At 38.2% G+C, this 26618-nt stretch overlaps 1 pseudogene; it reads right to left on the reverse strand.

Annotated features, from left to right (window-relative positions):
• Positions 1 to 2915: 2915 nt before the first annotated feature.
• The window catches only part of LOC118829434, a 73747-nt pseudogene continuing 50044 nt past the window's right edge, over positions 2916 to 26618 (reverse strand).

The following is a 26618-nucleotide window of genomic DNA, read 5'->3' on the forward strand; positions in this document are numbered from 1 at the left end:
GAAAATGGAAAATTGGATAAATGCAAATATGTGAAATCTTGTTGTTTTTAATCAAATGACTGGTTATATTGGTACTCTTGTATAGCCAAATGAAAAAAATATGGTTTCTAAAGTATTAGCGGGAATAATTTGGGGAAAAGGGAAAAGAAGTTTTATGAGATATTATTGTTTACAAATGTAAGGTTGAAACATTATCCCATACACTAAGGCTGGGATTTTAAAGTTATATTGTATCTATGTGAGATAGAGTTCTTAGATGTTTTAAAGGGATAAGAGCAATTATGTATTAATACAAATAGTGTAATTAATTACTGGAACTAAATCAGAGACATCTTCAGTTTAGGGAAAAAAATTTCAATGTAAGTCTTTTTAGGAGAGATAAGTTGTAGAATATTTCTGTATTGATGGGAAAAGTTAAATGTGGATTGGAATTCATTCCATAGTCTAAAACATAAAGACAAAGTTATATGGTTCAATTCTTTCAGATCAGGCATAATTAGAGAAGAATAGAAAAATAGAAGAGAAACTGATGCAAATGTGTTAGAGCAATAACTTATGATCTTAATGGGAAGACTTTATGAATAAGGGAGGAAATGCATGCAAGCCATTTAAAGCTAGTTTTAAGGATGTTCCTGAAGCAATGTGAGATTATATTCATTGGAACTTGCCATTCAAGACTTAATGGGAGTGTTAACTGACTTTTTCTGAGCCCAACTCCAGTTGTGAGTATCCAGGAAGGCCGACCCAAGATGCCAGCAGCCCTGGGGGGGGGGCAGGCATGAGCTGCAGGTATGATTTCTTGGCAAAGTTGAGAGGGCAACTGTTCAGCACGTGCTGAGGTGGGACCCTTTTGAATTGATTCTCTTAACTGAAGCCTGGCAGACTAGGCCTGGCTCAATGCAGCTTGCAGTTTGACATAACTTCTGCCTGGAGTTGATAGGAAGCTGGGGAAAATATGGTCCTCTTACTCTAAGTCCCTACTCTCTTGGTGGCACATTTCTATAATCAGAAGGTTTTGTAAGTACAGTAAAAAATCTGTTAATTATGGAACATCTTAGATTACTATAGGACTGGGAGTAGCAGTTTTGCTTAGGTCCGTATATAAGTTAGATTTTTTCTTGGTAATGGTATGGAGACAATTAGGTCAAGGGCTTGTGAGAATATTATTTTGCTATTTGGTTAAAATCAAGCTTGTCTAAAGCTTTGTTACAATTAATAATGTTAAAGGAAGAATGGCTTGTGGCTTATTCTGTAAATGCCATCAAAGAAACATGGCATGACAAAAGTTTATGATATTGTATGTACTGTGATAAAAGTTGGTTATTTAATGTGTTTATATATGTTTATATATAATATGTTTATATATATGTGCCTGTTAACTCCTTAAGTGAGATATTATCCTCCTGGTGAGGGAATTAATAATGAGTGAGTGTAAAATATAAGAAACTGGGTTCTGATGTGAATTTCTTAAACAGAACAATTGGTCAAGTTTCCAATTTTGAATTTGTAAAATGATCAGGGTTATAAGGATTAGAAATGGCAACTTAAAATTGTGCTAAGGTGACTTTTGTAGGAGAATGGACAGAAAGCTGGTTCCTATAAGAAGACAAGGGGAAGGTGCTGGGATGCTGTGCAGAGCAAATGCCAAGGACCAGAACACTTTTGATGCTCCCTGCTGGACAGCTATACAGGAAAAGACTTTTTGAATCTTAAAGGGACACTTGCATCATCGTTTTCCTTTGGGTTTCTGTATCTGTATTTATAAAGGGGTCTGCCCCCTTTGATTTGTCAATGCATCAGAGATTTTGAGGAATGGAAACCTTAGAAAAGGGTAATGGGGTCCCAACTTATATCAGCAATGATGTGTGAAATCTTCAGATTAGTGTAAAAAGAGGGGAGACTGAATGGGATGGATAATTGTGAAGACTTCACAGGGTATGTCTAATGGAGAGGTTTTGGGATTTGATTTGGCTTTGTGATTTTGGAAGGTGAGGGCCTGGAACTGTGGGCGTGCCCTTCCCTCCCCCAGATGTTAAACAGAACAGATGTTAGAAGATAATGAACTTCCTGTGAGCTATTTATTCTCTGCTCCAGGAAGGAGCTCTCCTTCCCCCACCCCATTTCTTCTCCTAGATTTTCAGACGCCACCCAGGCAGATGAGTTCTGATAGGGAAAAACCTGAATGGACCAGATCAATCTTGGTCCTCTGTGTAGTTTTCGCACCTAGACTGTAAGCCCACCTCCCAGCCAATGGTGAGAAGGGATAGAGGTGGGTGGGGAATCTTTTCATTAAGACTATAAATTAAGGCAGGTTCCGTTTTACCTCACCTCCTCCAGTATGGAGGTGTGCCCAAATCTTGCAAGGTTTGTAGAATAAATTTACTTTGCTCTCCTAAAAAAAAAAAAAAAAGATCAGGAAATTGAAGCTCAAAGAGATTATGTAATTTATCCATGGCCTCACAGCCAGTTACTGTTGCATATGTGCTTTGAATCTAGACAACAACTTCAGTAATTACTCACTTTAATAACTCATGTGAGGGCAAGAACCTTTTTTCTTTCCCCCATGTTTGTAAACCTGAACAATGAATGATGTCTTACATGTAGCAAATACTCGACAAGTATATTCTTTTTAGGAACAAGCTGCATTATTAAGGAACTGATGTTTCATCCTGGGGCTGAGCACTTCTCCCTAGGTCAGGCCAACCCGGCCCCCCAACCATGAAGGGGGTAGTAGCTAAGTCCAAGCTCTGCAGAAGCCAAAAGTAGAGGCTAGGAGAGGGTTAGCATTATGGCTTTACACAAGTAATTATATTCTCATCCAGGAATGGTCCATGGGAGGGAGAAATGAGGTGGCAGCAGGCAGAACCCTCAGGTGTCAGAAAAACATGAAATGGAATAGAGTGAAGTAGATCAAGCTAGGAGATGAGGTGGCCATGGAGCTTTTGTGCATGGGTCAGCATCAGATAGTGCTGCTACCTGAGAGGGGAAGGTCACTTTGTGCACATATACAGTATCTTCTTATTTCTCTTCTGTGGACCTAAGGAAGGCTGGTGAGGGGAAAGTGTTAAAGTCAGTGGGGACAGTGGCTCTAGGGCACTGATAGTCATCTTCATTGCCTCATTTTGCAGTTCGTAGTTTGTGTCACTCAGGGATCAGAGCTAATCAAGCTGTTCCAGATGCTGGGCCCTAATGGTCTTTTCACCTTTGCTAGACCTTGCGCTTTCTCCCACACAGTGCATGTGCTGAACCGATCAAGTGTGTCCAGCAGCTGGCTCATTTTCTGGTACAAAACTCCAGCTGCTAGTTTGCTCTCTGGATCCTCCCATCCTGTGGTGACAGCTTGGATCCATGCAGGGTAGCCAAAGTTGCCACCGTTGTCTTCATCTGGGCTCCCTTGAGAGTGTTGTTCTCATGCCAGAGCTGGGACATGTGCAGTCTCATGGGTGAAATCTGCTACAGCATGAGTGAGCAGTCCTTCACTGGCCCAGGGCCAGAAAAATTACCCACATCCTGCTGTCTAGCACCTACCTACTCACTGCTACTCACCAGTGATACCCAAAGGGGTGCTCTCCTCGGCCCCTCAATAACCCTTTCAGACTGGCTATTCCATCCCATTTTCTCAGACTTCAGTTGGTTAATGTCTGCCTGAAGGGCATCTACTGTCTTCTCAAACTCTTTCTCCTTCTGCAGCAGGGTCTAGGTTTCCACCAATTGACTCTGCAGTATTTTGATTCTGTCACATGTGTCATCGAGTGTGCTGTCTAGCTTCTTCTCCAGGAAGTTCAGTCACACATTGATCTCACTCACTTGTCCCCCTTGATTTTCAGTAGTTTCTTCAATTTTTTTTAATGGTCGTGTCCCAATCCTCTGGCTTCAGCCACAGCCCCTCAGCATCAGTGATCTCCACAGGAAGGACTGCAGCCTGAAGTTCAGCAGGGGAAATCTTGCCTGGGGGCTTCTCTGAATCATATTCCACCTCCTGCATGCCTGTGGCCAACTTGTTCATGGTGGCAATGAAGATACTGGATGAATGTTGAAGGCACTCATAGGGGTTGCTGCATAGGGTTCCCATAGAACCACTCCCCTGCCTTGAAGGCCAACATTTCCAGACTTCCTGAGGACAGAACCCCATTCTCAGCTAGGTAAGCAATGAGATTTGCAGCAGCATCAGCTACCTCCTGTCTCACACACAGCCCCCACCCAGGTCAGATGCTTTTGACAATCTAGAAGTGTATCTGACACCTGAGGCCCCAAACCAAGAGCAACTGTGATCCCAGGAGCATCTGTCCCTGGCTTCCATCTTTGGATTTTCCTACAGAACTACCAGATGTCAGTACAGGATATTTCCCGGTCCCAGAGCAGGAAGTACAAGTCTGAGGCCTCTATTCACACTGTAGAAAGACATGAAGCCTTCCCACCTCCTCAGCCATGCAGTCCAGTACACTCTAGATTTCTTGATATGGTCAGTCAGTTGCATAGTACATTCTATGTTGGCCATTGTGTCCTTGTACAGAAGCTCAGTGAGGAAGTACATGCAATACTCATGAGTATTCATCTCAGGGTAGATGCTGACAGCCTTCTCATGGCCATCCATATGGCACTGAGCCATGACATGCTCATATCAGTGTAGATTGGCCTGCAGGAGGCTCAGTGAGCATACCAGGCTAGCAGTAAGGCTGAGTTGCCTCCTGGAAGGTCCTTGAAATCCTGATCACTCTGCACAGTTCTCACTCAAATTAAATCTCTCCTCTGATTGCTTTCTTATTAGCTCTGTCTTACAAGCCAGGTTGGGGAGTGGGTGAGCAGCAGAACAAGGACACCGTCAAGATCTCCACCAATACTGAAAAAGCTGGCAGGTACAAAGGTCACAAGTAAGTACCAACTGGCCTGAGCCACTTCCATTTGACTCCACTCCATCTCAATAGCCTTGGTGTGGCTGTTGGTCTCAGCAAACTTCATCTTGTTGTCAAAGGTCTCAGGGGGCAGCTGCTTTTGCCTCCCCACCGAGGTCTCTTGCTGATTTTTCAGTTCCAGATTAATATTCTCTAGATGCACAGGCAGCTGTCAGCATCTCTTTATAGTGTATTCTTAGTCAACAATTCTCTCTTAAGTAGGCTCTTCAAGATTTTTGGGCCTCTCATTTGGATTGAATGTGCCCCATCCAGCTGCCCCTGAAGCTTAAGCTATGTCTCCTGGGATTTCTCATTATTCATCTCATTCACAAATTCAAGGTCTTCCAGTCTCCCGCAGCTTCCAAACTTTCTCCTCCACCTTCAGGTTCCTGTCTGTCAGTGTCTGTATGACCTATTTTGCTTCCAGGCTTGGATCCACTTACTTCTTGAGCTCATCTATGGCATACTCAGCCTGACCCATCTATGCCTGTTGGTGCTTCTGGGGAGGACGCAGTGCTTCCAGCTCTACATTCTTCTTCTCCATGGGTTCTGAAGTTTGATATGCTCCTGATTTTCTGAGGACGAGAGGTCTCACCATTTCACCAAGGCATCCTTCAGATGGTCACTCTGCTCCTCCACCTGGTGAGGTGGTGACTGGATGCAGACCCATCAGAATCCTTCTCCTAAGTTTAAGCCTTGAGGATCTCGAGGTAAGTTGTGAGCTCCACACATTCCATCAAAGACTCCCCATCCTGCTGCAAGGACTCTGCCTGCTCCTCAGCCAATCCTTGTTAAGTGGCCATTTTCACAGCATCTGCCATATCAGCCATCTCCTCCATGTAGCATTCTTTTGCCTCTGAGGCATCATCTGGTTCTCCCAGGGCTCTTTGAGCTTCCACTGCTGTTACAACTGCTTCTCTTGTATCTTGCTCTTCTATTCCTGCATTTCCTCCCACTCGATCATGTGCTCCTTGGGTTCTTTTAGCTTAGCCTTGTCCTCTGCACATTTTACCCTCAGGGTCTCAAAATTTTCCTCTAAGTCAGGCACCTGCACCTGCACGCACAGGCCTTGGCATGGGAAGACGATGGAAGTGCTGTCTCAGGAGAGGTGAGTGAAAGTGTGAGAATGATGGGGGCTGCCAAGGGTGTCTGTGCTTGGGTGTTGTGTTTACTGATGCTCATCTCCCCAGGGGTGTTCGAGGCAGAGGCTGAACTTGAGGTCAGTGCTGGGCCACTAATTCTTGATGCCCCTGAGCTGGTAGGACAGACAAGCAGTTTCCTAGCATTAGCAGCTGGGCCAGTTGACTCTCTTGAGAACTTTTGAGACTAATGAGCCTGACATCACTAGGAATGTCTTATGTGTTCTATCTGCAAACACCTGGATCTGCTATTAGGGGCAAAGATTCCATGCTCCTCCTCCCATGTGAAGTACTTCCTTTTTTGAACAGTTTCATCATTCTTGCCCCTGGCTTCATCACAGATGACACCTGCGCATTTACCTGGGACAAATAGTGTGACATCCCCCCATATCGGCCACTGTACCACAGTGGCCCTTCCTGGTCACTTCACATGGGACCCAACATGCCGAGGTTGGCTTCTTGCCTCAGCATTTATCCTGGTGCTACTCCATATCCATCAGAAGCCAGGCTGCAAATGCTGTGGCTGCCTCACCCAATACGGATATCCCTTCTTGTTGCAACAATCCAGGGAGGGTGTAAAACAACAACAACCAGCTGACAGAATGCTGCAAGCCCAGGTTCTTCTGATCTACTTGACTAAGGAAAACAACGTTAAGGGGTTAACAATCTCAGTTTAATCCAGCATACAAGTATCATTCACTTAGTTCAGGGGGAAAAGCCAGCACCCTGAACTTCAGAACAAATGCAAAGAAATTACAAACATCAATAGACTAAATACAATTCATAGTTACCAAGAGAACCATCAACATCTGAGTTCAGCCAGAAGGCCCTTACAGTGGCTGCCCAGAGTCCTGCACCTTCAGGAATGAGAGCCTTAAGCAAACAGCTCTGTTCTCTCTTTTTATACAGTTTTAGATGTCATCAAATGTCATCTGAGCAACCAGAACTTAGACTCCTACTATTGGCTCTAGAGTTAGCACCTCCCTTCATTGGCCTCACCTGGAGCCCCACCTTAGTTACCAATTCACACCCACATAGGCTTAGCACCTAATAGATAGGGGGTTGGGGCCTGGGGTTTAGCACCTAGTAAGGCTCAGTCAAAGACACCCAACTTAGATGATATTACACTTCTACATCATGGCTTTCCCCATCAGGCTTTCAATATATTCTGGGTCAGCATAAGAAGTGAAATGGAAATCTGGGGGAATTTATGTAGAAGCCACAGATAACATGTGAAGTCCAGCAGATGATACAATGCCTATGACCAATTGCTTAATCCCAGTTTTATAATAAGGTACCATAAACAATCCATTAAAAAAATCAGACCTTCTCTGGTAGGAAGAGAAAGGCAAAAAATTTTATGTGGATTTTCTAGATTGTGAGGGTGCCGTGCCCCTAGACTTTGCAAGCTGGAAGGGATAACTGTAAGTGTATTTTTAAATTTTGCTTTTATTTTTAGTTCCAAATTCTCTCCCTCCCTCCAATTCCTTCCCCACCAATAGAGAAGGCAAGAAATACAATACTCATTATACAAATAAGTGATGCAAAACATTTTCGCATTAACCATCTTCCAAAAACCAAACAAACATAAAAGCAAAATAATAAGGGAAATAAAGTTTTAATCTACTCTCTGAGTCCACCATTTCTCTATCTGGAGGTGGATAGTGTTTTATATCATGGGTACTTTAGAGTTGTGGTGGATCAGTCTATTGATCTATTACTAAGTGTTTCATGGTTGATTATTTTTACAATCTTGTTGCTACTGTGTAGATTATTTTCCAGATTCTGAATGCTTCACTTTGCCTCAGCTCATGTAAGTCTTCCCAGGTTTTCAGAAACCCTCCTCTTCATTATTTTTATAGAATTATAATATTTCATGACATGAATATATAACAACTTGATCTGTTATTTCTCAGTTGATGAGGACGTCTTCAGTCTCAAATTCTTTGCCACCACAAAAATAGCTGCTATAAATAATTCTGTACATGTTAGTCCTTTTCCTTTGATCTCCTTGGGGTATAGGTCTAGTAGCAGTATTGATGGGTCAAAGGGCAAACAAAGTCTTATGGTACTTTTGGCATAGTTCCAAATTGCTCTCCAGAATGGTTGGAATGCAAATGAGCTGATAAATAATAGGGATGAATGGGAAACTGGCCTACCATAACCTAAGCCCTATTTTTAGGCATATTTGACCATATGGATCAAATTTTCTCCATATTCCTTTCATATATCTAGTACTTTCATATTTTTGCCCTCTACCTCCTTGTCAAGTTTGACTATCAGAAAGGTTCTGATAAATTCTTTCGTACAGAGGAATGAATTAGGTGCTAAATTTTTAATATCTTATGACTTGCAGGAGAAGTAGCATGAAAGGGAAGCATTTACATAGCATCTACATAACATTTATTTTCTTTAATTTATTTATTTCATGGTTCTACATAGTTTTGAGTTCCAGATTTTCTCCCCTTCCTCCCCCCTCCCTTCCCAAGACGGCCTGGAATCTCATATAACTACCATGTATAACTTCGCATTGAATTAATTTATACACTAGTCAAGTTGTGGAGAAGAATTATGACCAATGGAATGACTCATGAGAAAGAAGAAACAGAACCAAAAAAAAAAAATAAAACCAAACAAAAAAACCCAAAAACAAAAACAAAAGAGAAGCAAAAAAAAGTTAGCATGTAGTACGCCTCAATCTATGTTCAAACTTCATATTTCTTTCTCTGGATGAAGATAGCATTCTCCATCGTAAGTGCCCTGGAGTTGTCCTTGCACCTTAGGTTGCTGAGAAGAGCGAAGTATGTCAGGGTTGGTCCTCACAGAATCCATATATCTGTGGTTGTGTACAAGGTTCTCCTGGCTCTGCTCCACTCACTCAGCATTTTGTCGTGTAGGTTTTTCCAGGTTGTTACGAAGTCTGCATCATCCCCATTTCTTATGGCACCATAGTATTCCATCATCTTCATATACCACAGCTTGTTCAGCCATTCCCCAATTGATGGGCATCCCTTTGATTTCCGATTCTTGGCTACCACAAAGAGAGCCGCTATAAATACTTTTGTACATATGGGTCCCTTTCCCTCTTGTGTGATTTCTTTGGGATACAACCCTAGAAGTGGTATTGCTGGGTCAAAGGGTATGAACATTTCTATAGCCCTTTGGGCATAGTTCCAAACTGCTCTCCAAAATGGCTGGATCAGCTCACAACTCCACCAGCAATGCAACAATATTCCAATTTCCCCACATCCTTTCCAGCATTCATCATTTTCCTGTTTTGTTATTTTAGCCAATCTGACAGGAGAGATGTGGTATCTAAGAGTTGTTTTGATTTGCATTTCTCTAATCAGTAGTGATCCAGAACATTTTTTCATATGCCTATAGATAGCTTTAATTTCTTACTCTGAAAACTACCTGTTCATATCCTTTGACCATTTCTCAATTGGGAATGACTTGTATTCCTATATATTTGGCTCAGTTCCCTGTATATTTTAGATATGAGGCCTTTATCAGAGATACTAGTTGCAAAGATTTTCTCCCAATTTTCTGCTTCCCTCCTAATCTCTGTTGTATTGTCTTTTTTTGTACAAAAACCTTTCAATTTGACATAATCAAAATTATCCATTTTCCATTTTGTGATGCTCTCTATCTCTTGTTAGGTCATGAATTCTTTACTTTTCCATAAATCTGATAAGTAAACTATTCCTTGCTTTCCCAAATTACTTAGAGTATCAGATTTTACTCCTAAATCATGAACCATTTTGACTTTATTTTGGTATATAGTGTAAGATATTGGTCTATGCCCAGTTTCTGCCCTACCATTTTCCAATTTTCCCAACAATATTTATGAAATAGTGAATTATTAGCCCAGAAACTGGCCTCTTTGGGTTTATCAAAGAGTAGATTGCTAAACTCGTTGATTTCTCCTTCTTGTGTACTTATCCTATTCCACTGATCCACACCCCTATTTCTTAACCAGTACCAGGCAGTTTTGATGACTGCTGCTCTGTAGTACAGTTTAATATCAGATATGGCTAAGCCACCTTCTCTAGTATGTCTTTTCATTAATACCCTAGATATTCTAGACCTCTTGTTTTTCCAGATGAATTTTGTTATTATTTTGTCCAGCTCAGTAAAATAATTTTTTGGTAGTTCAATTGGCATGGCACTGAATAGATAGATTAATTTAGTTAAAATTGTCATTTTTATTATATTAGCTCGGCCTAACCATGAGCAACTGATATTTTTCAATTTATTTAGATCTGATTTTATTCGCGTGAAAAGTGTGTCATAGTTATGTTCATATAGGCCCTGGGTTTGTCTTGGCAAATACACTCCCAAATATTTTATAGTACCTACAGTAACTTTGAATGGAATTTCTCTTTCTATCTGTTGCTGTTGGGCTTTGTCAGTAATGTATAGGAATGCTGAGGATTTATGTGGGTTTATTTTATATCCTGCAACTTTGCTAAAGTTGTTTATTATTTCAAGTAGTTTTTTACTTGATTCTCTTGGATTCTCTAAAGGAATCATCATATCATCTGCAAAAAGTGATAATTTAGTTTCTTCTTTTCCTATTCCAATTCCCTCAATTTCTTTTTCTTCTCTTATTGCTACAGCTAATGTTTCTAGAACCAAATTGAAAAATAGGGGTGATAATGGCCACCCTTGTTTCACCCCTGATCTTATTGGGAATGCATCTAGTTTATCCGCATTACAAATAATGCTTGTCGATGGTTTTAGGTAGATGCTATTTATAATTTTAAGGAAGGTTCCACTTATTCCTATGCTTTGTAGTGTTTTTAATAGGAATGGGTGTTGTACTTTGTCAAAGGCTTTTTCTGCGTCTGTTGAGAAGATCATATGGTTTCGGCTAGTTTTGTTGTTGATATAGTCAATTATGCTAATAGTTTTCCTAATATTGAACCAGCCTTGCATTCCTGTAATAAATCCAGCTGGTCATAGTGTATTATTCTCATAATGAGTTGCTGCAATCTTTTTGCTAATATGTTATTTAAAATTTTTGCATCAATATTCATTAGAGAAATTGGTCTATAATTTTCTTTCTCTGTTTTGACTCTGCCTGGTTTGGGTATTAGTACCATATTTGTGTCATAAAAAGAATTTGGTAGGACTCCTTCTTCACCTATTTTCCCAAATAGTCTACAAAGTATTGGAATTAGTTGTTCTTTAAATGTTTAATAGAATTCACATGTAAAACCATCTGGCCCTGGAGATTTTTTCCTAGGGAGTTCGTTGATGGCCTGCTCAATTTCTTTTTCTGATACGGGGTTATTAAGAAATTTCACTTCCTTCTCTGTTAGCCTGGGCAGTTTATGTTTTTGTAGATATTCATCCATATCTCTAGAGTTGTCAAATTTATGGGCATACAGTTGGGCAAAATAATTCCTAATTATTGTTTTGATTTCCTCTTCATTAGAGGTGACCTCACCCTTTTCATTTTTTATACTGGTAATTTGATTTTCTTCTTTATTTTTTTTTAATGAAATTGGCCAAAGGTTTATCAATTTTGTTGTATTTTTCATAAAACCAGCTCTTTGTTTCATTTATTAATTCAGTAGTTTTCTTGGTTTCAATTTTATTAATCTCTCCTTTGATTTTCAGTATTTCTAATTTGGTATTTAATTGGGGGTTTTCAATTTGCTCTTTTTCTAGCTTTTTCAGCTGTATGCCCAGATCATTGATCTCCTTTTTCCCTATATTATTCATGTAGACATTTAGGGATATAAAACTTCCCCTAAGAACTGCTTTTGCTGCATCCCATAAGTTTTGGTATGTTGTTTCATTATTGTCATTCTCTTGAATGAAGTTATTAATTGTTTTTCTGATTTGTTCTTTGGCCCACTCATTCTTTAGAATTAAGTTATTTAGTTTCCAATTAGTTTTTAGCTTATTTTTCCATGGTTCTTTATTAAAAATGATTCTGATTGCATCATGATCTGAGAAGGATGCATTGACTACTTCTGCTTTTCTGCACTGGATTGTAAGGTTTTTATGCCCTAGTACATGGTCAATTTTTGAGTATGGGCCATGTACTTTTGAGTAGAAAGTGTATTCCCTTTTATCCCCATTCAGTTTTCTCCAGAGATCTATCATATGTGCCTTTTCTAAAATTCTGTTTACCTCCTTAACTATTTTCTTATTTATTTTGAGGTTAGATTTATCAAGTTCAGAAAGGGGGAGGTTGAGGTCTCCCAATATTATAGTTTTGCTGTCTATTTCTTCCTGTAACTCCCTTAACCTCTCCTCTAAGAATTTGTAAGCCTTACCACTTGGTGCATATATGTTAAGCAATGATATTTCTTCATTGTTTATGGTGCCTTTTAGCAGGATATAATGTCCTTCCTTATCTCTTTTAATTAGATCTATCTTTACTTTTGCTTTGTCTGAGATTAGGATTGCTACACCTGCTTTTTTTACTTTAGCTGAGGCACAATATATTTTACTCCAGCTTTTTACCTTAACCCTATGTGTATCCCCCTGTTTCAGATGCGTTTCTTGTAGACAGCATATTGTAGGATTATGGTTTTTAATCCATTCTGCTGTCTGCTTCTGTTTTGTGAGAATGTTCATCCCCTGCACGTACAGGGTTATGATTTCTATCTGTGTCTTTTCCTCCATCCCAATTCCCCCTGCTATGCTTTTATTTCTCCCTTACCCCTTCTCCTCCTCAACAAAGTTTTGCTTTTGACCGCTGCCTTCCTCCCATAACTGTCCCTCTTTATTCCCCTCCCTTATCTTACCATTTGCCACTTGCTACTTCTCCTCACCCTTCTGACCACCACCTTCCCTTTTTCCCCCCTTCCCCTCCTACTTCCTGTAGGACAAGTTAGATTTCTAAACTTATCAGGGTATGTTATTCCCTTCTTGAACTAGATCAGATGACCGTAAAACACAAATACTGCTCTTCTCCCTCCCTTCTTTCCCTCTACTATAATATGTTTTTGTGCCACTTAATTTGCTGTAAATTTACCCTTTTCTAGTACCTCCTTACTGCTTCGCTCATAGCCCTCCATGTATATCTCTTACTTTTATTTTATATCTTTACATCAGTTAATTTATACAGGCATTCACAACCTATGTATATCCCTTTCAATTGACATAATAGCTGTACCATTCTCAAGACTGACTTATATATGTATATACATATATACACATGCATACATGTGCATATATATATACACACACACATATACACATATACACACACACATATATATATATATACATATATATATATGTATACATATATATATACACATACATATAAAACATACATAAGATGATATAATCCCACATAAAGATGAAAACAACCTGCCCTTATTGGTTAATAAGTTTTGTGGGGTTTTCCCCCTGGTTACCTTTTTATGTCTCTCTTGAGTTTTGCATTTGGAGATCAAATTTTCCATTGAGTTCTGGCTTTTTCATCAGGAAGCTCTGGAATTCCCTTATTTCATTGAATGACCATCACCTTGCCTGGAAAATTAGGCTTAGTTTTGCTGGGTAGTTGATCCTTTGTTGTAGTCCAAGGTCCTTTGCCCTTCGGAATATGATATTCCAATTTCTCCTGTCTTTTAATGTGGAAGCTGAGAGATCCTGCGTGAACCTGACTGTAGTTCCACGATATTTGAATTGCTTCTTTTTGGCCGCTTGCAGTATTTTCTCCTTGAGTTTATAGCTCTGAAATTTGGCTATAATATTTCCTGGTGTTTTCAGTTTGGGATCTCTTTCAGGGGGTGATCGGTGAATTCTTTCAATGACTATTTTGCCCTCTGGTTCTAGGACCTCTGGGAAGTTGTCTTTGATAATTTCTTCGAAGATACTGTCAAGGCTCTTTTTTCATCATGGATTTCCAGTAGACCAATAAATCTTAAATTGTCTCTCCTGGATCTATTTTCCAGGTCAGTTGTTTTGCCAATCAGATATTTCCCTTTTTTTTCTATTTTTTTCATTCTTTACATTTTGTTTTACTACTTCTTGTTGCCTCATAGATTCATTAGCTTCCACTTGATCAAGTCTAATTTTTAATGAGTTAGTGTTTTCATTTTGCTTTTGAGTCTCCTTTTCCAATTGGTTGATTTTACCTCTCAGGGTGTCATTTTCTCTCTCTCGATTCTGAATCTCCGTAGCCATTTTGCCAATCTTTTTTTTTTTTTCCATATTTTCTTTTAGTTCCTTAATTTGGTTTTTAAAATCCTCCTTTAGTTCTTCCAGCAGTGCTTTTTGGGCTGGAGAGCAGTTCACGTTACCTTTTGAGGTATCAGACACATCTATAGTGTCATTACCATCCTCTTCTGTATTGGTATTTTGATCCTGCCTGTCTCCATAAAAAGAATCTATTGTCCTCGGTCTTTTTGTGTTCTTCTTCATGTTGGTTTGCCTTTGCTGGCTTTACCGCGAATTTCTAGCTTTGGCCTCTCTGTCCCAGCTTTCTTATTCTGGGGCTTGTGAGTCTAGATACCAGATATTAAACTGTACTGCAGAGCAGCAGTCATCAAAACTGCCTGGTACTGGTTAAGAAATAGGGGTGTGGATCAGTGGAATAGGATAGGCACACAAGTAGGAGAAATCAACAAGTTTAGCAATCTACTCTTTGATAAACCTAAAGAGGCCAGCTTCTGGGCTAATAATTCACTATTTCACAAAAACTGTTGGGAAAATTGGAAAATGGTAGGGCAGAAACTGGGCATAGACCAATATCTCACACCATACACCAAAATAAAGTCAAAATGTGTTCATGATCTAGGAGTAAAATCTGATACTCTAAGTAATTTGGGAAAGCAAGGAATAGTTTACTTATCAGATTTATGGAAAAGCAAAGAATTCATGACCGAACAAGAGATAGAGAGCATTACAAAATGCAAAATAGATAATTTTGATTTTGTTAAATTGAAAGGTTTTTGTACAAAAAAAGCCAATGCAACAAGAATTAGGAGGGAAGCAGAAAATTGGGAGAAAATCTTTGCAACTAGTATCTCTGGTAAAGGCCTCATTTCTAAAATATACAGGGAACTGAGCCAAATATATAGGAATAAAAGCCATTCCCCAATTGAGAAATGGTCAAAGGATATGAACAGGCAGTTTTCAGAGGAAGAAATTAAAGCTATCTATAGGCATATGAAAAAATGCTCTGGATCGCTACTGATTAGAGAAATGCAAATCAAAACAACTCTTAGATACCACATCTCTCCTGTCAGATTGGCTAAAATAACAAAACAAGAGGATAACAAATGCTGGAGAGGATGTGGGAAAATTAGAACATTGGTACATTGCTGGTGGAGTTGTGAGCTGATCCAGCCATTTTGGAGAGCAATTTGGAACTATGCCCAAAGGGCTGTAGATATGTTCATATCCTTTGACCCAGCAATGCCACTTCTAGGGTTGTATCCCAAAGAAATCACACAAGCGGGAAAAGGACCCATATGTACAAGGATATTTATAGCAGCTCTTTTTGTGATAGCCAAGAAATGGAAATCAAAGAGATGCCCATCAATTTGGGAATGGCTGAACAAGCTGTGGTATATGAAAGTAATGGAATACTATTGTGCCATAAGAAATGGGGATGATACGGACTTCGTAACAATCTGGAAAAACCTACACGACAAAATGCTGAGTGAGTGGAGCAGAGCCAGGAGAACCTTGTACACAACCACAGATATATGGATTCTGTGAGGACCAACGCTGACATACTTCGCTCTTCTCAGCAACCTAAGGTGCAAGGACAACTCCAGGGGACTCACGATGGAGAATGCTATCTTCATCTAGAGAAAGAAATGTGAAGTTTGAGTGCAGATTGAGGCACACTTCATGGGCGCCTTTTTTCTTCTCTTTTGTTTTTGTTTTTGGGTTTTTTTTTTTTTGTTCTGTCTCTTCTTTCTCATGATTCACCCCATTGGTCATAATTCTTTTCCACAACTTGACTAGTATATAAATTAATTCAATGCGAAGTTATACATGGTAGTTATATGAGATTCCATGCCATCTTGGGGAGGGAGGACGGACGGAGGGGAGAAAATCTGGATCTCAAAATTATGTAGAACCGTGTGTTGTAAACTAAAAATAAAAAAAAAAAATAATAAATAAATAAATAAATAAATAAATAAATAAATGAATAAATAAATGAGAAAAAAATGATTTAGGGATATTAAAATAGATGTTATATGTGGAGAAAATAGACTAGATATCCTCTCAGGTCCCCTCAGACTCTGTAACCTGAATATAGAGAGGTAGAGAATTGAATGAGATTGCTGATTCTAAATTTGGTTTTCTTTACAGAGACTCAGAAGTCAGAAAAAAAAAAAACTGTCTTCATTAAGCTCTACCACTAATTACCTCAGTGACCATGAGTAAGTAACTCCACTTATTGTTGAGTTATTTTCCCTCAGCTGTGAAAAATAAGTAAATTGGTGTAACTCTTAAGGCTCAAAATGGACATCTGCATGGAGGGATTTCAGGCCTATTAGAATCTCCACTCACCTAAAAGCAAGTTTGATCTGAGGGAAATGAAAATTTTTTGTGTGTGTTTATTTGTTTTCTGTTTTTTTTAATACAAATGAAATACAGTGAATAGTGAATGGAATGAAATATAGTAAAAAAAATAGTGAATAAAGGGCCTGATTCAATTTTGAGAGAGACCAGCCTTTCTGTCCTGCTTCTGAAACACATGAATTATATGATCCTAGGCTAGTCATTGGATATCTCAGTGATCTAAATGATATTCAAAGAATGTGATTAATAGAGATGATGTCAAGCTGCTTAAGTGGTAGACATTTTCACCCCAAAAGTTCTTGATCCTAATTAAATGTTATGGAAGGAGGCGGAGCCAAGATGGCCGCATGTAGGCAGCGTCTTACCGGAGCTCTCTCACAAGGTCTGTCAGGTTCCTATAAAAAAGTGAATTTGAGCAGATTTGGGAGAGTCAGAAACCGCGAGCAGTCTGCATGGGGCAAATTTCCGAGCCGGGAGAGTCTGAAAAGCTGGAGGCATGAATCGGTAGGCTCGGAGAGGGCTTGGTGTGGAGCTGCTCCAGACCAAGGCGGAAGCGGCTGGCCGGGAAATCCACATGGGAGACGGGCTGAGAGAAAGCTGGGCGCCCAAAACCGGCGGAGATCCGCAGGACTCCCAACACAGGAGGGCAGTCTGTGGAAGCGATGAGAGGCAGCGCAATGCCACTGGCCATGAAATACCGAATCCTGAGGCTTGCAGCCCAAACGTATTAAACGTGGCTTCTTGAACTTCTGGGACACATAATGGCCAAGTAAAGGGCTCTAATCCCTCCCCTCCCCACCCAGAGAATTCCTCGGGAAAAAAAAATAGAGAAAGCTAGAACTGAGCAGAAAGTAGTGGGGCTTCAGTGGTCAAATAGTAGAAGTTCATCAGTCCCAGAGGGGCAGAGTCGGCAGGGGTCAACAACAGGAGCCCAGATGTAATCTTGCTCCCCCAGGGGAAGTGCCAGACATCAGCTCAAACAACAAACAGCTGAGACCATTGCTGAAAAGCAAGTGCTGGACAGCACCCATAGGGAGTGAGAAGCCAGAGAGCCAGACCCCTCCCCCACACCTCAGGAAACTGAAGGCTAAAATTCTAGACTCACAACCCCCAGAATAAGAAAGCTGGGACAGAAAGCCCTGAGGCCCAAAGGTAAAAATTCATTGTAAAGGCAGGAAAATGCAAACCAACATCTTCGAAGAAATTATCAAAGACAACTGCCCAGAGGTCCTAGAAGGAGAGGGCAAAATAGTCATTCAAAGAATTCACCGATCATCCCCTGAAAGAGATCCCAAACTGAAAACACCAAGAAATATTATAGCCAAATTTCAGAGCTATAAACTCAAGGAGAAAATACTGCAAGCAGCCAAAAAGAAGCAATTCAAATATCGTGGAACTACAGTCAGGATCACACAGGATCTCTCAGCTTCCACATTAAAAGACAGGAGAAATTGGAATATGATATTCTGGAGGGCAAAGGAGCTGGGACTACAACCAAGGATCAACTACCCAGCAAAACTAAGCATAATTTTTCAGGCAAGGCGATGGACATTCAATGAAATAAGGGAATTCCAGAGCTTCCTGATGAAAAGGCCAGAACTCAATGGAAAATTTGATCTCCAAATGCAAAACTCAAGAGAGACATAAAAAGGTAACCAGGAGGAAAACCCCACAAAACTTATTAACCAATAAGGGCAGGTTGTTTTCATCTTTATGTGGGATTATATCATCTTATGTATGTTTTATATGTATGTGTATATATATATGTATACATATATATATATATTTATACATATATATGTATATATATATGTGTGTGTATATGTGTATATGTGTATATGTGTGGGTATATATATATATACGCGCATGTATGCATGTGTATATATGTATATACATATATAAGTCAGTCTTGAGAATGGTACAGCTATTATGTCAATTGAAAGGGATATACATAGGTTGTGAATGCCTGTATAAGTTAACTGATGTAAAGATATAAAATATAAGTAAGAGATATAAAGTGAGGGCTATGAGAGGAGCAGTAAGGAGGTAGTAGAAAAGGGTAAATTACACCAAAAGCAATGGCACAAAAACATATTATAGTAGAGGGAAAGAAGGGAGGGAGAAGAGCAGTATTTGTGTTTTACGGTCATCTGATCTAGTTCAAGAAGGGAATAACATACCCTGATAAGTTTAGAAATCTAACTTGTCCTACAGGAAGTGGGAGGGGAAGGGGGGAAAAAGGGAGGGGGGTGGTCAGAAGGGAGAGGACAAGTACCAAGTGGGAAACGGTAAGATAAGGGAGGGGAATAAAGAGGGAGGGTAAACTGAGGAAGGTGGCAGTCAAAGCAAAACTTTGTTTTGTTGAGGAGGAGAAGGGGAAAGGGAGAAATAAAAGCATAAACAGGGGGAAATAGGATGGAGAAAAAGACACAGATAGAAATCATAACTCTGAAAGTGCAGGGGATGAACATTCTCATAAAACAGAAGCAGATAGCAGAATGGATTAAAAACCATAATCCTACAATATGCTGTTTACAAGAAACGCATTTGAAACAGGGGGATACACATAGGGTAAAGGTAAAAGGCTGGAGTAAAATATATTGTGCCTCAGCTAAAGTAAAAAAAGCAGGTGTAGCAATCCTAATCTCAGACAAAGCAAAAGTAAAGATAGATTTAATTAAAAGAGATTAGGAAGGACACTACATCCTCCTAAAAGGCACCATAAACAATGAAGCAATATCATTGCTTAACATATATGCACCAAGTGGTAAGGCATACAGATTCTTAGAGGAGAGGTTAAGGGAGTTACAGGAAGAAATAGTCAGCAAAACTATAATATTGGGAGACCTCAACATCCCCCTTTCTGAACTTGATAAATCTAACCTCAAAATAAATAAGAAAAAAGGGAAGAAGGTAAACAGAATTGTAGAAAAGGCACATATGATAGACCTCTGGAGAAAACTGAATGGGGATAAAAGGGAATATACTTTCTTCTCAAAAGTACATGGCACATACTCAAAAATCGACCATGCACTAGGGCATAAAAACCTCACAATCCAGTGCAGAAAAGCAGAAGTAGTTGAAGCATACTTTTCAGATCATGATGCAATCAGAATCATTTTTAATAAAGAACCATGGAAAAATAAGCTAAAAACTAATTGGAAACTAAATAATTTAATTCTAAAGAATGAGTGGGCCAAAGAACAAATCAGAGAAACAATTAATAACTTCATTCAAGAGAATGACAATAATGAAACAACATACCAAAACTTAAGGGATGCAGCAAAAGCAGTTCTCAGGGGAAGTTTTATATCCCTAAATGCCTACATGAATAAAATAAGGAAAAAGAGATCAATGATCTGGGCATACAGCTGAAAAAGCTAGAAAAAGAGCAAATTGAAAACCCCCAATTAAATACCAAATTATAAATACTGAAAATCAAAGGAGAGATTAATATAATTGAAACCAAGAAAACTATTGAATTAATTAATAAAACAAAGAGCTGGTTTTATGAAAAAAACAATAAAATTGATAAACCTTTGGCCAATTTCATTAAAAAAAAAGAAGAAAATGAAATTACTAGTATCAAAAATGAAAAAGATGAGGTCACCTCTAATGAAGAGGAAATCAAAACAACAATTAGGAATTATTTTGCCCAACTGTATGCCCATAAATTTGACAACCTTAGAGATATGGATGAATATCTACAAAAACATAAACTGCCCAGGTTAACAGAAAAGGAAGTAAAATTTCTTAATAACCCCATCTCAGAAAAAGAAATTGAGCATGCTATCAATGAACTCCTTAGCAAAAAATCTCCTGGGCCAGATGGTTTTAGAGGTGAATTCTATCAAACATTTAAAGAACAACTAATTCCTATACTTTGTAGACTATTTGGGAAAATAGGTGAAGAAGGAGTCCTACCAAATTCTTTTTATGACACAAATATGGTACTAATACCCAAACCAGGCAGAGTCAAAACAGAGAAAGAAAATTATAGACCAATTTCTCTAATGAATATTGATGCAAAAATTTTAAATCCCTAAATCTTAAACAAAAGGCCATATACCACCTTATTTGCTTCTCTTCAGTGAGACAGGGCCCACTGGCTTCCAAAGAATTCTTTTCATCTTTTTGAGACCTTTAATTATTTGGAATGACTTCTTTCCACAAATCTGAATCAATCTCTATACAGACCCTACCCATTGTTCCTAGGTCTGCCCTCTGTGGAAGAACAAATCTAATCTTCTTTCCTCTTTGTAAAAATTTTTGCCTGACCCCTCTGACCTCAAAGTAAATAAACAAATAATCATACACTTTGTAATAATCTAGAAATATTAGTCATTTTTTCAAGGAAGTGAGATAGTGAAAATAAGACTGGACAAGGGGTCATGAAATGTGCCTTTGAGCTTTATATCTAATCTAGAATCCCTCACTGATTGTGTGAACTTCAATAAGTCATGTTCATTTCCTCATTTGCCTCCATATAAAATGAGGTATTTGACCTAAATCCTTTTTAAGGCTCTCAGTTCCAAACCAGACAAACAAAAACAAATGAAATAAAGCAACAACAAAAAGCTGTCATTATGTAATATCTATCCAATTCTGCCTCTGATGACTGATTCAAACTCTTCTCTTGTCTAAATAAAAGGAGATATTTCTAGAAGTACAGTAACTCTCTTAGGACCTAAGGCTATCATTTGCCACTACAGCAAGACTGGTACCATTCCATTCAATCATATCAGTTTAAAAAAATTTACACCATATGTCCACATTTCATGATGAATATTATTTTACTCCCAACTGGTCAGATTTGTAGGTGGAGGCATTTTGCACCCAGGACTAATGAAGGCCCCTTTCAAGGTGATACATTCTGCATTCCACAAATTTCTTTATTCCTTGAAGATAAACTTTGTGACATAATTGCCTAATTAAATAATTGATAGGGCTAATATGATTTTCTGGATAAATTATAATGCATGGTGAGATATCATGATGGCATATCATTTTGCCCACAGTTCAGGAATATGATTGATGGAACTGAGGTCACACAAGGTCATCTACAGTTGTGGTCAACTGCTAAGAGAGCACAAGTGAAAAAGGCAATACAAAGTCTCTCATTGTTTTTCTTTAGAGTCCTTAGATGTTAAATTAGAATTACAATAGAATAGACATGTAGGCTTTCAAGTTTACTAATGTTTTAAAATATTTTATGACCTGTTATTAATCTAGAGTCTATGGACTTTCATGTTCATTAATAATAATTTAATAACAATAATAGTATTCACATAGAATTGTAAACTTTATTAAATCCTTCATCCTCACAACAATCTTCAGAAGTAAGTTGTATTAACGTTCTCACTTTACAAATAAGCGACCAAGGCCTAGTGATGTTGAGGGATTTGCAGAAGGTCACAGAAGGTCTGGAGTATCATTTCAACTCTCATCCAAAAAGAATCTCAGTGCAAGGTGTATTATGCCAACTGGATACTATTCCAGACTGCCAAAGGGGTACATAGCATGTACACATATATAAACAGAAACACATTAAGAACCCTTGTTTTATGGAAATTGACCCAATTTTAGCTATGCAAATACTTTCCAAATGCACTGTATTTACTGAGCAACACAGATATTATATCATCAATTAGAATGTAAATTACTCTACGGCAAAGTCTGCTTAAGGGTTATTTTCCCCCATTGCTTAGCAAAGTGTCTTTCTTATAATAAGTTCTTTGCTATAGCAGGGGATAGAATGTCAGATTGGGATGATCTGAGTTAAAGTATTTCATCGTTTCCAGCCTCAGTTTCTTCATATCTAAAATGAGGAAAATAGCATTTCTTTGTAGGACTCTTATGAAGATAACATGAGATAAACTGTATGATGTGCTTTGCAAACCTTAATGCAGTATGTAAGTGTTATCACTAATTATACCAATCATTTTTATTATTATTAATTATTTATTTAGTAATATTTATTCTGATGGCAGAAAGTGAAGAGGAATTAAGAAACCTCTTCTTAGCAATTGGTTCTATCATTTCCTAGCAAACAAAGGGAGAAGAAATGGAAGCACTGTCAGATTTTATATCCTTAGGCTCAAAGTTCACTGCAGATAGTCACTACAGACATGAAATTAAAAGATGCTTACTCCTTGGGAGGAAAGCAATGACAAATCTTGAAAGCATACTAAAAAGCAAAGACATCATGCTGCTGATAGTTATATATAGTCAAATCTATGGTTTTCCCTGTAGCAATGTATGGCTCTGAGAGCTGGACTATAAAGAAAGTTGAACCAACACCTTTGAAACATGTTGCTAGAGAAGATTTTTGATAGTCCCTCGGACCTCAAGATCAAATCAATCGATACTAAATAAACTCAGAATATTCACCATAAGGTCAAATACTGAAGGTGAAGCTTCTGAAGCCACATGATAAGAAGACAGAATTCATTGGAAAAGGTGTTGATGTTGGAAAAGATTAAAGTCAAATGGAAAGGGGAACAGTGGAGGATGATTTGGATAGATAATATGGAAACCATGAACATGAATTGGACAGACTTTGAGAGATAGTGGAGGATCGAAAGACCTGGAATGCTATTGTCCATGGACTCACGAAGAGTCAGACACAATTGAATGACTGAACAACGGTGAAAACAATAACGTTTATTGAGAAGTGAATTGAATCATGGATAGATAACTTAAATTCATGAAGCACTTATTTATCAAGCACTCTGCTAACCAAAAAGGGCTCCAGATGCAAAAGCAATCATGTTACCTGACATGGAAGAAATTATATTCTAATAGGGGGTTAGTAGTGAACAAAGAGCAGCTCCTTGGATTACAGATTTCCTTCAATAAGGTGTGGAGCCATGAGTCTGTGGAGTGGCTCATGTTTTCTAGTGACAGTGAGAGTAATCCTAGATTTCTGGCCTAATAACTGGAAATGTTGGTAGCTGAAGATGAGAACTGAGTGGACTGGAGGAATACAGTGAGGAATATATGTTTATAGTGTTCAGGGGGATGGTAAGGATGTGAAGTGAAGTATGTCTGGAGCTTTTATATAATGGGTTAAGAAAAGGATTCATCCATCAAGATGATGCAGCCTAGGACTTGCAGTAGTTGTAGTGATGATAATTCTTGAAAATAAATAACTTAATATTCTGTTCTAAACTTAGGTGTAATATAAAGAACATTGTACTGAGAGTTCAGTGACCTGGGTCCTAGCCCTAGGTTGAAAGTAATAAGCATTTTGACCTGGAACAATTTATTACCTTTCTCTATGCTTTGGTATGTCCTCAGTAGATAGATAGATAGATAGATAGATAGATAGATAGATAGATAGATTGAAAAACAAATAATGAATGAGAAAGGAAGCAAGGAAGGAAGAAAGGTACGAAGAAAGGAATGAAGGAAGGAAGGAAGGAGAGTGACGGGAAATAAAGGAAAGAAAGAAAGAAATTTTGTGGGAGAGTTGGAAGAAATGTTGACCAAGGGCCTTCCACCTCCTAATGTCTGGTTGGACCATGAACAGAAACCTAGGATTAGAGTGGGAAGGGATGTAAAAAGTCATCTAAGTAAGCTTAGTGGTTTTGCAAGTGAGAAAACCAAGACCCAAAAGGTTGGGACCTAGTTCTCCCCCAAGGACCTCAAGCTCTAAGTCCAGGGCTCATTCTAATTCATGGCATTGCCTCATATTTTTGTATGATGAACAAAAACTCAGTTATGTATACAAAATTTGGCAGATATTTAATTTCAACTTTACGTCTTCCGAAAAATATGACTTCACCAATATCTTTCAACTGGTTGGATATTTCTACACTATCTGAAGGTCAGGATTTGTAAACATGCTATTAAGTTGTCAACTATAAGAAATTAGGATTAAAATGCCTGATTCTGTCTGGTCTACCTCAGGCAGGAAGCCAGTTAACACATTTTTAAATCACCTACTATGTATCAGATACTGTGGTAACCACTGGGGATACAATCAAGAGTCTTAAGAAAGGACTAGTCATTAGGCATAAAACAAATGGCAGTTCTTATTTCTATTGCCCTTCTAGGGTGCACAATATGCTTTACTTTAATTATTTAATTTAATATACACAACGACCCTGTAAGGTAGGTAATACAAGTAATACTATCCCCATTTTACAAGTAAGGTAGTTGAGCTTCGAAGAGTTTAGGAGACTTGCCCAGCATCACTCAGATAGTAGGTGACTAAAGCAAACTTTGAGCACTAAGTTTTCCTGACTCTGAAGTCCAGCACTCTTTACAAGGTAGAAAATGTTTTGAACCAATGAGTAAGCATTTAGGCAAATTTCATTCTCTAGATGTTCATACATCAATAGCCTAGTAACCTCCCTTATTTAAAAGCTGTTAAAGACTGGATCTGAATTCAATGATATTCAATTCAATTAAAATCTGAATTCAATACAATATCATATAAAACGAGTAACTGGGGAAAGGGAGAACCTGCTGTATATTAAAATATTTTTTGAGAATGTAAAACACTTAAAGGTCCAATGTACTTAAATCAATTTAATTATTTTACTTTGTCCCAGTTAATTAGCATCTCTATGTTCTCTCTATCCAGATGTGGGTATATAATGCCAGAATTCATCTCCCTTGTTTGACCTTAAATGAATTTCTCTTGCACTGCACCTAGTGCTTACAAATATTATTTTAAATAGTATTTTGTCACCAATTACATATCAATAAAATGCTTATCATTCATTTTTACAAGATTTTGCATTCTAAATTTTTCTTCCTTCTCCCAGCTCCCCTCCCCTCTCCTGAAAATGACAGGCAGTTTGATATAGCTTATATGTGTGCTCACATGTAAAATATATTTCCATATTCATCACTGTTGTAGAAAAAGAAACAGATCAAAAGGAAGTAAAACCATGAGAAAAAATAAAGTGAAAAAAACCTGTTCTTTGGTCTGTATTCTGAGTCCATCAGTTCTTTATCTGGAAATGGATAGCATTTTTTGTCCTTCATGAGTCCTTTGTTCTTGTCTTCATTTGTGTTACTGAGAAGAACTGAGTCATTCATAGTTGATCATCAGACAATGTTGCTGATACTACATACAATGTTTTTTTTAGGTTGTTTTCATTTCACTTTGCATCAGTGTGTACAACTCTTTCCAGGTTTTTCTGAAATCTGACTTTTCATCATTTCTTATTATACAATAGTATTCCATTACTTTCATATAGCACAACTTGTTCAGCCATTCTCTAATTGATTGCCATCACCTGAATTTTCAGTATGTTGCCACCACAAAAAGGGCTGTTATAAATATTGTTTCACATGTTGGTCATTTTCCCTTTCTTGTGATCTCTTTGGGATACATAAATAGTAGTGATATTTCTGGATCAAAGGATATGAAAAGTTTGATTGCTCTTTTGGCATAATTCCAAATTCCTCACCAGAGTGGTTTTATCAGTTCACACCTCCACCTACAGTGCATTAGTGTCCCAATTTTCCTACATCCTCTCCAAGATCTATTATTTTCCTTTTTTTCTCATGATAGCCAATCTGTTTGGTGTGCGGTGGTACTTCAGAGTTGTCTTAATTTGCAATTCTCTAATCAAAAGTGATTTAGAGCACTTCTTCATATGCCTATTCATATCCTTTGTCCATTTATCAGTTGGGGAATCGCTTGTATTCTCATAAATTTCACTCAGTTCTCTTTATATTTGAGAAATGAAGCCTTTATCAGAGACACTTGATATAAAGATTGTTTTCCAGTCTTTTGTTTTCCTTCTAATCTTGGTTGCATTGGTTTTGTTTGTACAAAATCTTTTCAATTTAACATGATCACAATGATTTATTCTACATTTCCCAATGCTCTCTATCACTTCTTTGATCGTGTATGCTTTTCCTCCCCATAGATCTGACAGGTAGGCTACTCCTTGCTCTTCTAATTTGATTCCTTCATTGTCTATACTACCTTCTAGCAACATGTAGTTGATTTTTTATGTTTTAATTGGGACTGTTTTTGGTTTTATTTTCTCTAAAATCAGGATTGCTATACCTATTTTTTTAACTTCAACTTAAACATAATAGATTCTGTTATAGC

The sequence above is a fragment of the Trichosurus vulpecula genome, chromosome 8, assembly GCF_011100635.1.
Source record: "Trichosurus vulpecula isolate mTriVul1 chromosome 8, mTriVul1.pri, whole genome shotgun sequence".
Taxonomy (NCBI): domain Eukaryota; kingdom Metazoa; phylum Chordata; class Mammalia; order Diprotodontia; family Phalangeridae; genus Trichosurus; species Trichosurus vulpecula.